Raw genomic sequence first — 18,746 nt, forward strand, 5'->3', positions numbered from 1 at the left:
TCCACACCATTTGGACTCTATCAATTCGTGCGCATGCCGTTTGGGCTACAGGGGGCTGCTGCCACATTCCAGTGACTAGTAGATAAGGTCTTGAAAGCCCATCAATCCTATACAGCGGCATACATCGACGACATCGTCGTGTACAGCAAGACCTGGGAAGAACACCTGAAGAGACTCCGGGCCATCCTAAGGAACTTGCAAGAAGCGGGGCTGACAGCGAACCCCACCAAATGTAACTTTGGAGAACGGGAGGTGACATATCTAGGCTACACAGTGGGACGCGGCCAGGTAAGGCCCCTAGTTGATAAAGTGGGGGCATTGCAAGCACACCCGGCCCCCAGGACCAAGAGACAGGTTTGCCAATTCTTGGGACTAGCCAATTACTACCAGAGATTCATGCCCCATTTTGCGTCCCTGGCAGCCCCGTTGACAGACCTGACGCAAAAGGTACAACCTAACAAGGTGGTGTGGACAGAGGCCTGCGAAAGGGCCTTCCAGACACTTAAAGACAGCCTAACTAGGGCCCCTGTCCTGGCCCAACCCAATTTTGATAAGCCCTTCAAGGTACAAACGGGCGCCTCCGAGGAAGGGCTGGGGGCGGTCCTATCCCAAGAGTGAGAAGGGGCCGAGCACCCGGTAATATATATAAGCCGCAAACTGTTCCCCCGAGAACGTAACTATTCAACCATAGAGAAGGAGGTGCTGGCTGTAAAGTGGGCAATAGAGACGCTCCGGTAATACTTGTGGGGCAATAGTTTCACGATGGAGACCGACCACGCCCCGTTGCGATGGCTGCAGAATATGAAAGATTCAAACACCAGGATCATGCGCTGGTATCTCTCATTACAGCCCTATGCCGTCGACGTAGTCCACCGAGCCGGTACCAAACATGGGAACGCGGACTTCTTCTCCCGGAAGGACACCCCAGAGGCAGACCTGGACTACGGGGTAAAGGGACCTTTAAAGGGGGAGGTGTATGACGGGGCAGGAGAGCCCCGCACTTCGGAGCACCCAGGGGCCGTGTGCCTGGCGGCCCTCCGGATGGGGCCGCAAGCCGGCGAGCCGGGCAGGTTACGGCCAGCCGCCCGAGCAGCCCCGTCTCAAGCCGCGCAGCGGTGCGCGAGGTGCTCCTGGGCGGCTGCGGCTGCAAGACGTCCAGGCAAGCCGGGAAATCCCGGTGACATCACGGTGCGTGTGACATCACCCTGCGGCCACGGTGCCGGGCCAGAAGCGACTCCACGCCGACCTGGGCGGGGCCCCGCCGACAAGCCATGGCGCGGGGATTTAAATGCTGGTTGGAGGAGAGGGAGGGAGGAAGGAGCGCAGAGAGCGTCCTCCCCCATGACAGGACAATGAATGGGCCCAAAGCCGAGAAGGTAAGCCCCGACTCAGTGGGCCAAACCCCGTTGGGGAGAGGAAGCAGCCCAGGGCAGGCAAAGAGAGCCCTCGGGCTGGCGCGTTAAGGTTTACACCCCGCCAGCCGGACCGGACGACCATAACGTCCGAGTCCTTAAGGCCCTGGGCTGGGGTCCGTGAGAGGGGGTGGGCCCAGACCCCCTTCTCCCCATTGTGGGAGGCGAACCGACCTGCAAGGCGAGAGAGGCCGGTCGGCTGCAAGAATAACTGAACAGGAAGCCGGGAGGCGACCTACAGGGTGAAGGGAGCACGGGATTAAGGGCGAGAGGGAGGAGGGACAAGCACACCCCCGACCAGAACGTTTACATGTAGACATACCACTAGAGAATAAGACAGAGGATATATTATTGCCTCTATATAAATCCATGATACACCCACATTTTGAATACTGTGTACAGTTGTGGTTGCCTCATCTCAAAAAAGATATATTGGCAGTGGAAAAAGTTCAGAAAAGGGAAACAAAATGATTAGGGGTTTGGAATGGGTCCCATATAAAGAGAGATTAAAAAGACTTGGACTTTTCACCTTAGAAAAGAGGAGACTAAGGGGCAATACGATTGAGATCTATAAAATCATAACAATTGTGGAGAAAGTGAATAAGGAAAAGTTATTTACTTTGCCCCATAACATAAGGACTAGGCATCACCAAATGAAATTAATAGGCAGCAGGTTTAAATCAAACAAAAAGAAGTTTTTCTTTGCGCAGTGCACAGTCAACCTTTGGAACTCCTTGCCAGAGGATGTTGTGAAGATCAGGACTTTAAGGGTACATCTACGCTGCACACTTATTTCTAAATAAGCTATTCTGGAAGACATACTCTGAAATAGCTTATTTCAAAATAGCGCATCTACACTATAAAAATTAGTCTCAAAATTAGTCCGAGGCAGGTTCCTCTAATGTGAATGTTCTACCTCGACTTAGGGTCCCAGGAAGCACTAGGGAGTAATTACTTTGAATAGCTATGGGGAGAAGCTATTTTGAAATAGCTGCAGTGGAGCATCCACACTACAGCTATTTCAAAATAGCCATTTTGGAATAGGCACTATTTCTCATGAAATAAGGTTTACAAAAATTGGAATAAGCTGGCCATTATTTCAAATTTATTTCAAAATAATGGAATTGCTGTGTAGACACTTGCATTGTTATTTCAGAATAATGGATATTATTCTGAAATAATGCAGCTGTGTAGATGCACCCTAACAGGGCTAAAAAATGTTTTATATACATTTGTGGAGGATAGATCCATCAATGGCTACTAGCCAGGATTGGTAGGAATGGTTTCGCTGGCCTCTTTTGTTAGAGGCTGGGAATGGGTGACAGGAGAGAGATTGCTTCTGTTCTGTTCACTCCTTCTGGGGCATCTGGCATTGGCCACTGTTGGAAGACAGGATACTGGGCTAGATGGACCTTTGGTCTGACCCAGTATTGCTGTTCGTATTTTTTTATGATGATGTAGATGGTGCCAAGGAATGGTCCTAGTGGAGGAGCATTTATAGGGCTTTCCAGACACTTGTATGCTATGAGAAAGGTAGGTCTGTTAAAGCTGTAACCTGGCTGAGTTCTTGGAAAGGCAAGCGCTGGGGAAGGGTATGCTTTGTAGTAGTGATGGGTGTGCCAGAAATAGAGTGGCATGCTTGCAACAGAAATAGTAACAGCAGTGATAATAATAGCAAGTAGGGTTGAGTTTAGGAGGAGGAAATATCAGCGGCATCAGTCATCCACTTCCTTCAGTTAACGTGTCTGTCTTGTCGTAATGTTCCTGTCACCTTTTCTTGCTTTGGAAGGGTATGTCTACACTACAGCACTAATTCGAACTAACTTAGTTCGAATTAGTTAATTCGAACTAAGCTAATTCGAATTAGCACATCTAGACTTAAAAACTAGTTCGAATTAGCATTTTGCTAATTCAAACTAGCATGTCCACATTGAGTGGACCCTGAACCGAGGTTAAAGCTGGCCGGAAGCAGTGCCGGCAGGGCATCAGATTAGGACTTAGAGTGTGGAGCTGCTGTCTCAGGCTAGCCGAGGGCTGTGTTTAAAGGGACCCAACCCCCACCCCAGACAGACAGTTCTCAGGGGTTCCCCGCTTGCAAAGCAGTCCTGGCTTGGAGTGCCCTGAGTGCCCACACTCGGCACATCACAGCACTCGGCCATCAGCCCGGCTGCATTTGCCGCAGGCTGCCATCTGGAGCGGGAGTCAATCAAGGGGCTTCAGGAGAGCTTCCACCCCGAGGAGCCTGCAGAGCCAGCCCAGTCCTCCCCATCAGGGGCTCATACCCCATTCCTCCCTCACCTCCTTCCACTTACCCCTCCCTAGCCCCCCTTCCTGATGTACAAAATAAAGGACACGTGTGTTCAAAAATAGAAACTCTCTTTATTGAACAAAACTCGGGGAGACTGGGAAAAGGAGGTGGGAGAGGGGAAGAGAGACGCTGGGAGAGGGGAGGGCAACTAAAATGATCAGGGGTTTGGAACAGGTCCCATATGAAGAGAGGCTAAAGAGACTGGGACTTTTCAGCTTAGAAAAGAGGAGACTAAGGGGGGGATATAATAGAGGTCTCTAAAAGCATGAGTGGTGTGGAGGGGGTGCATAAAGAAAAGTTCTTCATTAGTTCCCATAATATAAGGACTAAAGGACACCAAATGAAATGCATGGGTAGCAGGCTTCAAACTAACAACAGAAAGTTCTTCTTCACAAAGCAAATAATCTGTGGAACTCCTTGCTGCAGGAGGCTGTGAAGGCTAGAACTAGAACAGAGTTTAAAGAGAAGTGAGATAAAGTGATGGAGTTTGGGTCCATGGAGTGGTATTAGCCAGGGGGTAGAAATGGTGTCCCTGGCCTCTGTTTGTGGAAGGCTGGAGACAAATGGCTTGGTCATTGTCTTTGGTCCATCCCCTCCGGGGTACCTAGTGTTGGCCGCTGTCGGCAGACAGGCTACTGGGCTAGATGGACCTTTGGTCTGACCCAGTACGGCCATTGTAAGCTCAGGGCTCAGGGTCGGGGGTCTCAGTGGACCACCTTGGTTTTCATGCAGACCTGCTCCCGGGTGGCCAGGCTGGCAGCTATCCTGCCCTAGACGGCCACTTTCCTGTGCCTAGTGCGGAGGTTGTGGATGATGTCCACGATGTCCGCACTAGATCAGGTGGGCGCCCGCCTCTTGCAGACCTCGGCAGGCTGGTCCATGGGAAGAGGCGGAGAGCTGGGTGGCAGCGGGTGGCTGGTTCGTGCCGTGCCAGGTGCAGGGTCTGCTGGCTGGGTGCTGGCAGGCTTGTACCTGGCACGGGCACCGTAGCCAGCCCGTGCCCCTTTAAGGGCTCCGGGGCCGGGATGGGGGCAGATGAGTTTCCCTGGTGGTGCCCAGAGTGGCCACCAGGGAAAGCTGGGGAGGGCTAGCCTCCCACTAGTTCGAATTAAGTGGCTACACACCCCTTAATTCGAACTAGTTAATTCGAACTAGGCCTTAGTCCTCATGGAATGAGGTTTACCTGGTTCGAATTAAGTGCTCCGCTAGTTCGAATTAAGTTCGAATTAGCGGTTCGCGTGTGTAGCGCCTATCAAAGTTAATTCGAACTAACGTCGAATTAACTTTGTAGTGTAGACATACCCGAAGAGAGTTGGAGAGAAGACAGGAAGGGATAAAGCACATACCATTTTGTCATGAGTGAGTTAGAGTTATGAAAATCACCTTCTAATCAGCAGGCACTGAAGAAGCTGGGATGGGGCTCAAGGTTCCTTCCTCAGAAGAGAATAAGAGCCTGTTGGCAGCCTCGTTCAATGGTGATGGTTCTGTGCTGAAGGAAGAGTCTGCCTCACTTTCAACTTTTCATTTTTGTTGCCAAATACTTTCCTTAACTGCAATTTGTGGTCATTTTTATAAAAAAATGTATATAATATGTAGGGCTGTCAAGCAATTTAAAAAATTATCACAATTAATTGTACTGGTAAACAATAGGGCTATGTCTACACTGCAGGCTTCTTGAGCAAGAACTGTTATGCCAAGAGTTCTTGCGCAAAAGGTCTTGAGCAAGAGTGCATCCACACTGCTGTGTGCTTTTGCACAAGAGATGTGCTTTTGCGCAAGAGTGTCCATGGCAGTGAGGATGCTCTCTTGCGCAACGAAGCTCTGATGGCCATTTTAGCCATAGGGGTTTCTTGTGCAAGAAGCCCCTGTTGCCCGTCCACACTGCCTTCTTGTGCAAGAGCTTGTGGGGAGAGGAATAACTCTTGCGCTAGAAGCCCTCTGTTCCGACGCTTTACTGTACATTTACTTGGACAAGAATGCGCGTGCAATGTAGACGCTTCGCAAGTTTTCGCACAAGAACAGCTGTTCTTGCGCAAGAAGCCTGCAGTGTAGTCTTAGCCTGGTAGAATAACATTTATTTAAATATTTTTGATGTTTCTATATTTTCAGGAATGTTTATTTAAAATAAGACAGACTTCAAAATATATATTCATTGTATATTCATTTTTGATTACATATAGCTTCACTATAAAATAGTATTTTTCACTTCCCTAGGACAAATAGTGTAGTACAATTTCTTTATCATGAAAGGTGAATTTACAGATGTAGAATTATGTACAAAATATAACTGCATTCAAAAATAAAACAATGCAGCACTTTAGCACCTACAACTCTACTCTGTCCTACTTCTTGTTTAGAAAATTGCTCAGACAAATAAGTTTGTTTTCATTTGCATGAGATAATGCTGCCAGTTTCTTACTTTTATGTCATATTGTAAACAAGAACAGGTCTTCACGTTGCACTGTTGTAGCCCGCATCACAAGATATTTACATGCCAGATGTGCTAAGGATTCATATGTCTCTTCATGCTTCAACCACCATTCCAGAGGACTTGTGGCCATGCTTATGATGGGCTCAGCTTGATAACAGTCCATAGTAGTGTGGACCAATACATGTTCAATTTCATCATGAGTCAGATGCACCAGCATAAACTGATTTTTTATCAGTTGTGTAGTTTCCACATTGAAATGTTGCTCTTTCAAATCTTAGCAACACACCTCCAATGTGCAATCCTCTCTCCTTCTTCACTCCACAGTCTGCCTGAAGCATGGAAGGAATGTTATTGGGCTCCTGGCAGTGCCTTAATTGGCCACAGGTGCTTTAGTTAGCCTACAGTAACTTTTTCTTAGTTTATAGGAAACCACACCTTAATTAGCCTGCTATATTACATTAGATTCCAGATGAGGCCTTAACTGGCTACAGGTGCTTCAACTAACCTGTAGTAGTCTTCCCTAATCTTCAGGGAACCATGCCTTAATTAATCTAGGGCTTATATATCTCCCCCTACCACTCTCCTACTGCTTGCTGGCCCTGCTGTATGACAAAAGTCTTTGAGCACATTTACTCACTCTGGACAATAAATACTCCCAGCTAGGAACAGTCTGTAGTATACACAACAGTACACTACACCAGTTTTCTGAGTTCTCAGTTTCCTGAACTTTTAGGAAAATTTCTGGAGCTGGAATGTGTGAAAAACATTGCTTAAATTGCAGATAAAACCAACAGACATATCTGCCATCTTCTGATTAGATTTCTGCTAACAACATAACTTTTTAGACTGCAAGTTTCTTGGGGCACAGCTCATTGTATTACAAATAAACATAATTTGCAGGTAAAGGTGGGGGCCCATCAGGAACTAAACCTGGATCCAGCCCACAGGCTGGTGTTTGCCCACCCCTGATATAAATCTACCAGAACAGCCCCGCTTCCAGCTATTGCTACTTAGAGAAAAGACAGAGCAGCGGTAGGCAAATTCTGGCCTGTTGGCCAGATTTGGTTCAACAGGGTTAGCTCCTATGGACTGCTGCCACTATATTTACCTGCACCTCTACAAGCAGAAGCAATTGCGGCTTTGTTGGCCACAGATCACTGTTCCTGGCCAATAGGAGCTGCAGGAAGTGGTGTCCTGGTCCACGCTGCTCCATGCAGCTCCTATTGGCCAGGAACAGTGATCTGCTGTCAATGGAAGCTGCAATCATGTGTGGAGCTGCAGGTAAATATAGTGGTGGTGGTCTGCTAGGGGCTAACCTTGGCAAACTACTACCATTTTATTGCTCACGCCTGCATTCTAGTATTATCAAGTTGGTGAACTCACACATCACATAAATTAAACAACATGTTAACTTCTTTGAAAATGAGCTTGCACTGAAATGAACCACTTCCCCGCATCTTGTTGCATACCAATCAATGAACTATTACTCCCTCTTCACAAGAGCTGTCTCTTTCATTTCTGAAAAGAGGGATCATCAGGGTCCTTTGTGAGCCTCGAGTGATTATTACTGTTGGGATGCAGTGCTAATTGCTTCTACATTGTTGCTTAAGCACATTGGTTGCTCACAAAAATAGCTGAAAAAATATTTTGGCTCTGCCAGGATTGCAAAGTCTTCTTCCATGGAAGCTGGAGAGAATTATGTTGGAATAATTTTAAATAATGTACAATATATTAAAAAATAAAATGGACAGAAGCAGTATATAAAAGAGAGCTGAATTGCTCTTAATAGGCACTTAGAGGCTCTCACTGGTTTCTTTAAAGAGAAAAGAGAAACAAGAAATCAAGTAGAAAAATGAGGAGGCTTTATTAAAGAATAGGGTACAGGTGCTCTGTAACTAACTTAGAGTCCACCCCAATAAGATACTGAATGAATATCAAGGCATTTGGAAATTTTATTAGTTTGCTAATTATTTTGTAGTTGTCTGTGTATTTCTTTGTTTTCTTCTCTCTCTCCCCTTTCCTTGCAAAAATTAATAGGTTATTACAAGAAATGTGGAATGAATAAGGAAAGGGTGGGGTCCTACATGAAATAGTAGGATTTGATGATCCTGGGAGGGGGCGGTATGACTTGCATAACAGCAGGAATGGAAGGAGGGGGGAAGGACATGATAAGAAATGAGATCTGAGATATAGGTGAAGTTGTACAGAGCTTTGAAAGAGAGAGAGAAGGGGGCAGACTGGGAAGAATTTGCTGCTGGTGTATGTTAGGGATATTAAAATGTGTGTATTCAGGTAAACGTGTAATGTTAAAAGCCGGTTCCCTGCGAGCACTGGATCCCGCTTCCTCCTCCCCACACCTGCACTGCTGCCTCTGATCTATCTATCTATCTATCTATCTATCTATCTATCTATCTATCTATCTATCTATCTATCTATCTATCTATCAACCTCTTATATAACTGAAGATTGTTATCACGTCCCCAATCAGTGTACTCTTCTGCAGACTATACACCCACATTTTTTTCAATCTTTCCTCCTATGTTTTGTTTTCAAGATCTTTAATATTTTTATTGCTATTCTCTGGACTTTCTTCAATTTGTATTTTTCTTAGCGTAATGCTCAGAACTGGACACAGCTCTCCAGTTCAGGCCCAATCAGTGCTTAGTAGAATGGAAGAATTATTTCTTGTGTTTTGCTTACAATTTGCTTGCTAATGAATCTCAGAATGAGGTTTGCTTTTTTTGCAAAAGTATTACATTGTTGACATATCCTTTGTGATCCGCTACACCCACCAGATCTTTTTCTGCCGTACTCCTTCCTAGGCAGTTATTTCACATTCCATTATTCCTTCCTAAGTGTAGCACTTGCACATGTTCAATTTTATCCTATTTAATTCAGACCATTTTTCCAGTTTATAATCATTTTGAATCCTAATCCTGTCCTCCAAAGCTCATCTAACCCCCTCATAACTTGACATCATCTGGAGACTTTATAAGTATACTTATTTATGAAGATATTGAATAGAACTACGCCCAGGTCAGATCCCTGCAGGACCCCACTTGATACACCTTCCAGCTGATAATTAGCCTCTGAGTATGACTTTCCAGTCAGTTGTGTACCCAATTTACAGTAGGTTCATCTAGAATATATTTCTCTAGGATGTTTATGAGACGATCATGTGAGACAGTATCACAAGCCTTACTAAAGTCATGATACAGAACATCTACTGCTTCATTCAATCCCTGAGGCTTGTTACTCTGTCAAAGGAGAATATTAGGTTAGTTTGAGACGATCTATTCTTGACAAATCTGTGTTGACTGGTACTTATCACTTTATTATCTTGTAAGTGGTTACAAATTGATTGTTTCATTATTTGTTCCATTATCTTTCCAAGAATCAAAGTCAGGCAGTCTGATCTATAATTTCCTGGGTAGTTCTTCTTCCCCCTTTTAGAGATATGTACTGTATTTACTCATGTTCAGTTCTGACAGATGATAACTAATGGCTCAGAGATCTCTTCAGCTAGTTTCTTAAATATTCTAGGATGTGCTTCATCAGACACTGCCAACTTGAAGATATCTAGCTTGTCTAATTCTAGACTTGTTCTTTTCTTATTTTAGCCACAACTCTTACTGCATTTACACTGATGTTCACTATGTTAGTTGTCCAATCACTGCTAACTTTGGTGAAAACTGAATAAAAAAAGACATTTTAACACTTCAGATAACTTCATTTTCTGTTATTGTCTTTCTCACCTCATTGGCCTTATGCTTATGTTCTTTATATTTATCCTATATTATCTGACTTAGTTTCCACTTTCTGTATGGCTCTTTCAGTGCAGGTCTACACTATAGCCAAAGGCTGGTTTAAGGTGAACAACATAGCAGGAGCGGACGTATCTTAAATCAAACTTTGGCACCGTCCTCACAGTGGGAGGTCAATGGAGGCGCCTGTCAACTTCCCTTACTCCTCTCAACAGTGAGGAGTACTGGTGCTGACGGGATACTCTTATTGTTCAATTTAGAGGGTTCAGCTGGACCTACTAAATCGACCACTGGAAGATCAACCACCGCAGTGTTGATCTTCCTGCAAGAATAGACATGCCCTGAGTTTCAGGTTTTTGAAGATCTCTTGGTTAAGCTAAGGTGATCTTTTACTATATCTTTCCTATGCACTGTGATAGTTTTTTCTCATGCCCTTAATAATGTCTCTATTAAAAACTTTCAGTTCTCTTGAACTCTCTTTTCCCTTAGACTTGCTTCTCACAGGATTTTACTTACCAATTCTCTGAGGGCTAATTAACGCGACAGTGATAAGTTGTCCTAAATTATGCTGCTTCAGTTATGAAAAACGGTGCTCACTTCACACTGTGTTGATGGAAAATACATTCATGCCAACTTACCTCACTCTTCTCAAGGAGCTGATGTACAGGATTCAATGGAAGAGTGCCCTGCCATTGACTTAGTGGATTTTCACCAGACCCACTAAATCAACACTGCTGCATTGATCCTATCAGGGCCAATCTAGCCATAAGTATAGATAAATCCACAGTTTGCTGAAGTCTGCCTTCTTGAAGTCCATTGTCCATAGGAGGATTCTGCTGTTGTCTTCCTATGTTTCCTTAGAATCACAAACTCTATCATTTCATGATCACTTTTACCCAACCTGCCTTCCATCTTCAAATTTTCCCTGAATTCCACCCTGTTTGTAAGAGTCAAATCCAGAATAGCCATTATCCACCATATTTAATGAAAACTCATCTCCAATATATCCCAAGAACTTTTTGGATCATTTGTGCCCTGCTGTGTTATTTTCCCAACAGAATCTGGGCAATTGAAGTCCCCCATCACCACCAAGTCCCGTGTTTTGTATTATTTTGCTGATTTTTTAAAAAGAGCCTCATCCATCTATTCTTCCCGATGAAATGTTCTTTAGGAAACATTTACTTTGGCATCATGCTTATTTTTCACTTCTTTTATCCTTACTTAGAGACTTTCAGCAGGTTTGCCTCTCACATCTATCTCAATTTCAGTGCAATTTTATGCATCATTAATATAAATCACTCTGTTCTATAATGTAAGAGCATGCTGGAGTAAGTAGTCCAGGGTCTGATCATTCTATCTGGGTCTGTGCAAGGAAAGGACCACCTGTGGGTCTCTCCCACTCAGTGCGGAAGTGGAAAAAGCCATCTGAGTAGGATCATTTCTACACCAAGGCTTAACCCCTGAAAAAAATGGTGTGCATGGCAGAAATTCATGTAAAGAGGTCCAACATTTAAGACATTAACAAGAAAGTCAGGACACACAGGTTTATTTCTCTGATCTGCCAAAGACTTCCTGGGTAATCTTGGACAAGTCATTCTGTCTCTCTATTCTTTAGTTCTTCATCTGTAGAATATGGGTAATAATACTTCACTAGCACACAGGGGTATTTTGAGGATAAATACATGATGGGTTGTGCGGTGTTTAGATACTAAGGTGATGTGGGCCATGTAAGACCTTATTATTGCAAATATGTGGAGATGGGGTAGCAGTGCACTATGCACCCTTCAGCAACAAACAGGAATCTTTCCTAAAGATGGTGGACTTCAGATGGAGATGGTACAATGCTGGTTACTTTCCACCAGTGCATCACAATGTAGCTTGCTGGCACACACTGATGTATGCCAGTATACAACATATGGTCAACATAAAGCCACATCACTCATTTCCATACAACTGAGCAGAATCAATATTATGTACCCTGCAGTAACTTATCTAATCAGGTGACATTTTATCATGTGGGACATTTTAGCTGATATGTCAAGTTCTGGAACACCCATTAGACAAGTGAGAATGTGTGATGTCTATATTCACCAAATGTCCTTTAAGGGATTTTAAATGGACGCAAGTACATAGATAAAGATATATTTGTATGACATACAAAAATACACTGTTAAAACATTATTTGGGTTATAAAGTTAAGCACTTGAAAGTTAAGAAATGCAACATTACGTTACTGGTGTAACCTTACTTCTGCCCCTTTATGCACTGAATTTTTACTGTGCACTGAATGAAGAAGGGATCCACTCTCCGCGCACATGTGCGTTCACACACATACACACACACACACAGACAGAAGTGTGGACTTAAACACTATTATATTGCAGCTGCATGCAGGTACTCAAGTAAGGTTGCATGGTCAACTTCAAAACTGTCATTTCCTAGCTCTTGAGTGCTTGACTTTGCACCGGAAATATTGTGTGTGTGTTTTTTTAATGAAGGATTTCTTGTTATGTAATGTTCCGTGTTTCTTTTTTTTAAAGGAAAGTTGTACAAATTATATAATCTATGACTTTATCAACCCCCTCTCATACATCATCAGCGGGGTTGAATCCTGAATGTTCACTACTTTGCTACTAAGTTCTCATTTGAATAACAGGACTAACTAAATTCATGAGCATGTGGAGAAAGCTGTAGTCCCATGGGAAATGGACCATAAATGCTATGGTCCAGGTCTTGGTCCAGGCAGTGATCAGAGGGAGCTTGACCTGGCTTGGCCCTCTTCTTTTCCCCTACCCAAGAAGTTGAGCGCTCCTGCCTCAGGTGGCACTCTTCTGATGAGTTTTGAGGGGCTGCTAGGACTATGTGCTGGATGTGCAGTAATTTTGGAGAAAATTCGCCTGGCTAACTCTCTCCTTCGCAGAAGCTAGAGGAGCTTTTTCCTCATGTGTTGTCTCTAGAGACAAGACTGGAAAGGATAACAGCCAAGACAACAGAAAGAAAGAAGTTATATCAGCAGATGGCAAGATGGAAATGCTGTTTGTAAGAACTTAAAACATGTTTGTTACAATGAGTGCATTAAAGGGTGATTATATTATCTTTGGTAAATGGGAGCCTCATTAATTTTATAGATTGAGTTTCTTGATAAGAGATGTAGCCATGTGGACTGCCAGTTGTTACTAGCTGTCAACTTTGTTGGAGAATAGTTAATCAAATGAAAATTTAACAAAAATGGGAATGAAGATTTTTCATAAAACACCTGACCCAAAGGTTTCCAACCAGCTCTGCTCAAATATTCCTAGTTGTGGGATATTTAATTATACAAGGCACCAGTAACTTCCAATGTTTTTACTATTATATTTTTTTCTCCACTGTGGAAACAGCCTTAGAGAGCAGAACTTGACATAACTCCCCATAGATCATATCAGTTTCAGAAGTTTCTAAACTGAGATACATGTAAATTAACTGAATTATGCCTGTCAAACTGGAAATTGCTTTGAGTTTATAGAATTATCAAATCAATTTAGTTTTTAATCAGTGTTTGTACGTATGTCTAATGCATTTGATCCTATATCTGACAAATGTCAAATAAGTAGAAAATGAATTAGAGAGAATGAATGTGTCATTTGACTGACAAAGAAAACTATGCAATCTATGTTCTAAAACATACAGATTAAAGCACATTATAATTATATCCTTTTACATGGTGGATGTGTCTAGACTGGCAAGATTTTGCCCAAAAGCGGCTGCTTTTGCGCAAAAACTTGCCAGCTGTCTACACTGGCCGCTTGAATTTGCACAAGAGTACTGACTTTGTAATGTACAAAATCAGTGCTTCTTGCACAAATATTTTCATGCTCCCACTCGGGAAAAAGCCCTCTTGCGCAAGAATACTTGCTCAAGAGGGCCAGTGTAGACAGGGAAAAACTGTTTTGCGCAAAAAAGCCCTGATGGCTAAAATGGTGATTGGGGCTTTCTTGTGCAAAATCCCGTCTAGACTGGCCACGGATGCTTTTGCGCAAAAGCACTTTTTATGCAAAAGCATCCGTGCCAATCTAGACGTGCTTTTGCGGAAATACTTGTAACGTTAAAAGTATTTCCACAAAATCATGCCAGTCTAGACGCAGCCGGTGTGTTTAGAAAGCAAAGGACAAATCACCTTTGCAGGCAGGAAGTTTACAAGAAATGCAGCTGTGTACATCTTGAAAAACTGCATTATTTTCAAACAATTCAGAAGTCAGTAAATGATGTTTGAACATAAATCTATACACCTGTTTCATAAAACAAATTTAAATGAACTCACTATCCGTCAAATATTTTCTGCATGAATAATAATTAATTTACAGGGATTTCTAGTGAGTATTCTCAGGTGCATGTTATGTTTGTCTCATATTATATCAAAGGAGTCTATTAGCATATTTCTGAATTCCCTCTGCAATGTGTAGTATATACAAGTGCACCGTCCTTTATAATATTAAATAACCTAAAATATGTAAAAATCAATTTACAAGTAAAAGTCTTTTATTTAGCAGTCACTCTAAAATCAGCATGTTTAAGAACATGCTTTCAGTTTCAATAATCAAACAAATAATTAGAAATGTCTGATGATGGCACTCTTGTTCATTTTACATTCAAAGCATGACATCTCCAATCACACCTTAATTTCAGTTGAAGAAATAAAGGATGCCTCTATCTGAAAATGTTAATATTTATCATTTGGAGATTGAGTCTGTTATCTCCATTCTATAGCTCTGAAACTAGAAGTCCAATATCATAATCCTATCAATATTATGAAGAGCTTGAAATTTGCAATTTTACGGTGTATCAAAAGAAAAACAAGTATGTGTTGGCGCTTCATTTTTCTAAGGTGATGCTGTTTTCAAATATCCTGTTACATTCAAAAGAACTTCCTATGCTCATGTCTAATAATAGCAAGTATATCATGAATAGTCATACTATGATGCCGCTGACTTCACGTGTAAATCTTACAAACATAAAAAGTAATCTTTTTGTCATATGTTTGTCAAAAATGTGTTCTGGATTGAAATCTATGATGCATTATTTGTTCTGCTTAGATATTTATCTGTTATCAATCTCTGCCTAGAAGGCTTCCATGACTATAATATTTGAGTACCTCTATAATTCTTAAATATGAATTTCAGTTTATCAGAGCCTAAACCTTTTATGCTGTCAGATTTTAAAGTTTGCTGCTCAGTGGCACTGGACTAGCCAATGCTCTATCTTTGTTTTATTAGCAGACTTGAAGAAATTCATTTTCTAAAGCTTTTCAGTTGACCAACTCAACTCTATGATTTGCCCTTTTGTAAAACACATTGGAATGCTTATTCTAAAACAAAAGCTAGTTTTTTATGATATTGATCTTCCATATCTTTTCTAAAGGCCAGGCAGTTAAAGGACATTATGTAAACAGAAATCTGATTAATTGATGTGTTAATTCTTTATAAATACCCCAAGATCATAGTTGTCCCTTCCTACCTTAAAGTCTATGAGTCTGTGGGATCATAATCTTACATGGTAATTTATAACCTAGGATCGGATACTAGCCTGAACTAGAGTGAGGGTATGTCTACACTACCCTCCTAGTTCGAACTAGGAGGGTAATGTAGGCCTACCGCACTTGCAAATGAAGCCCGGGATTTGAATTTCCCGGGCTTCATTTGCATAAGCGGGGCTCCGCCATTTTTAAATCCCCGCTCGTTCGAACCCTGTGCCGCGCGGCTACACGCGGCACGAACTAGGTAGTTCGAACTACCTAGTTTGTGCCGCGTGTAGCCGCGCGGCACAGGGTTCGAACGAGCGGGGATTTAAAAATGGCGGAGCCCCGCTTATGCAAATGAAGCCCGGGAAATTCAAATCCCGGGCTTCATTTGCAAGTGCGGTATGCCTACATTACCCTCCTAGTTCGAACTAGGAGGGTAGTGTAGACATACCCTAAGAGTGGAAAGATATATAAGCTATAATCACTGTATGTATGTCACTTTTTAGAATATGCCATGGGACAGACACGGATTTAGATTAATGCTATGTCAGGATTTCAAATATATGAAAGTGTAAGTTGGATAGATGGAAAAATGTGGGTAGAATTAAGCAATGCCTGCTTAAAGAACATACTTTAAGACAGGGCTACTCAACACGCGGCCCATGGGCTGCATGCGGCCCACGGAGCAGTTTGGGTTTATACAGAGCTCAATACATGGGATCCTTTGAACATGGCCTCCACTAGGAACACGCTTCACAATGGCAAGTCAATATAATGGTTTTCTGTTATGTGTTTTAGTAGCTAAATTCCTGGACTGTCAGGGTGTGTCTAGACTACATGGCTCCGTTGGCAGAGCCATATAGATGAGTGTACTCTGCAAAGAGAAATGAAGCAGCGATTTAAATAATCACTGCTTCATTTACATAAAAATGGCCGCTGCGCTGTTCCGATCAGCTGATTGTCAGCACAGCACAGTAGTCTAGATGGGGATCAGCTGACCCCAGATCCCTTTGTCGTCAGATCCTTTATGCCAAATTTGCAGATGAATGGTAGCTCTGCAGTTTCTCTTTGAAGTCTGTTTTGAAGTTTTTTTGTTGCAGGATGGCTACTTTTAAATCTGCTACTGTGTGTCCAGGGAGATTGAAGTGTTCTCCTACATATTTTTGTGTATTGCCATTCCTGATATGTGATTTGTGTCCATTTATTCTTTTACGTAGGGATGTCCAGTTTGGTCGATGTATATGGCAGAGGGGCATTGCTGGCACATGATTGCATGTACTACATTGGTAGATGTGCAGGTGAATGAACCCAGGATGGTGTGGCTGATCTGGTTAGGTCCTGTGATGGTGTCGCTGGTGTAGATATGTGGGCAGAGTTGGCACTGAGGTTTATTACAGGGATTGGTTCCAGAGTGGGAGTTACTGTGGTGTGGTGTATAATTGCTGGTGAGAATTTGCTTCAGGTTGGTGGGTTGTCTGTTGGCGAGGACTGGCTTACCTCCCATCATTGTCCAGGATGGGTTGTACATCACTGATGATGCGTTGGAGAGGTTTTAGCTGGGGACTGTAGGTGATGGCCAGTGGTGTTCTGTTATTTTCTTTGTTGTGCCTGTCTTGTAGCAAGAGGCTTCTGGGTATATGTCTGGCTCTGATGATCTGTTTCCTCACTTCGTCAGGTGGGTATTGTAGATTCAAGAATGCTTGGTGTAGATCTTGTAGGTGTTTGTCTCTGTCTGAACAGTTGGAGCAAATGCGGTTGTACCTTAGTGCTTGGCTGTAAACGATGTATCGTATGGTGTGTCCAGGATGGAAGCTGGAGGCATGTAGGTAGGCATAGCGGTCCATAGGTTTTTGTTATAGGATGGTGTTTAGGTGACAATCACTTATTTGCACTGTAGTGTCCAGGAAGTGGATCTCTTGTGTAGACTGTTCCAGGCTGAGGTTGATGGTGGGGTGGAAATAGTTGAAATCATGGTGAAATTATTCCAGAGCCTCCTTCCCGTGGGTCCAGATGATGAAGATGTCATCAATGTAGCATAAGTAGAGGAGGGGTGCTAGTGAACAAGAGCTGAGGAATCGTTGTTCCAGGTCGGCCATAAAAATGGCATATTATGGGGCCATGCAGGTGCCCATAGTGGTGCCACTGGTTTGGAGATATATATTGTCACCAAATCTGAAATAGTTGTGTGTGCGGATAAAGTCACAGAGCTCGGCCACCAGTTGTGCCGTGGCATCATCAGGGATACTATTCCTGACAGCTTGTATTCCATCTACGTGTGGGATGTTGGCATAGAGAGCCTCTACATCCGTGGTGGATAGGATGGTGTTTTCTGGAAGATCACCAATGCATTGTAGTTTTTTCAGGAAGTCAGTGGTGTCTCGGAGACAGTTGGGAGTGCTGGTCGTGTAGGATCTGAGTAGAGAGTCCACATATCCAGAAAGTCCTGCAGTGAGAGTGCCAATGCCCAAGATGATGGGGCATCCAGGATTTACAGGTTTATGGATTGTGGGTAGTAGATAGAGTAACTCTGGTCGGGGCTCTAGAGGTGTGTCTGTGTAGATTTGTTCCTGTGCTTATATAGGGAGTGTCTTGAGCAGACAGTGCAGTTTCTTAGTGTATTCCGCAGTGGGATCTGAGGAAAGTGGCCTGTAGAATGTGGTATTGGAGAGTTGTCTGGCATTAAAGTTGTCTGGCATTGCTCATTAAAAGTGCTGCCATATGGGTGGAAATTGGGTAAATATTGCATTTTATTAATATCAGCAGAACTGACTTAAATGGGGTCTGCGTGTTGTGTATCTTTCCTTAAGCTTTGTATTCATGCCCATCAGTGAGAAGGAAGCTATTTGCATATATTTGCATGTATATGCAACCACACGTAAGTTGCAGCCCTCGGCATGTGCTGAGTGTATCATTGTGGCCCCCGGGTTTCCAAAGTTGAATAGCCCTGCTTTAAGAGAATACAATATTACACATATCTTAGTATGTATTCATTCATGTATAGAGTGCATAAAGATTCTGATCCCGAAATTTACAACGGCAAGAGTCATGGGGACGCTGTGCATTGTTAATTGCAGGATTGGGGCCAAAGTATACATGGTATTTTACAGGGAAAGACAATTTCACTCACAATTTATTTATAATCTAAATATGGCGTTATGCATTCAGCAGTGAAGGATGACACTGACAGTGAAGAAGCTTAAGGGGGTAGCCGAGTTAGTCTGTACAGAAAAAAAACAAATGGTCTGATAGCACTTTATAGACTAACAAAACATGTAAATGGTATCATAAAAATTCTGGTCATCTGAAGAAGTGGGCTGTACCCACAAAAGCTTAT

At 43.0% G+C, this 18,746-nt stretch overlaps 1 pseudogene; it reads right to left on the reverse strand.

The window, feature by feature from the left end:
- Positions 1–16,915: 16,915 nt before the first annotated feature.
- Positions 16,916–18,108, reverse strand: LOC149524185 (uncharacterized; annotated as a pseudogene).
- Between the last annotated feature and the right edge of the window lie 638 nt (positions 18,109–18,746).

The sequence above is a fragment of the Pelodiscus sinensis genome, chromosome 6, assembly GCF_052426305.1.
Source record: "Pelodiscus sinensis isolate ZL-2025 chromosome 6, ASM5242630v1, whole genome shotgun sequence".
NCBI classification, from domain to species: Eukaryota; Metazoa; Chordata; order Testudines; family Trionychidae; genus Pelodiscus; species Pelodiscus sinensis.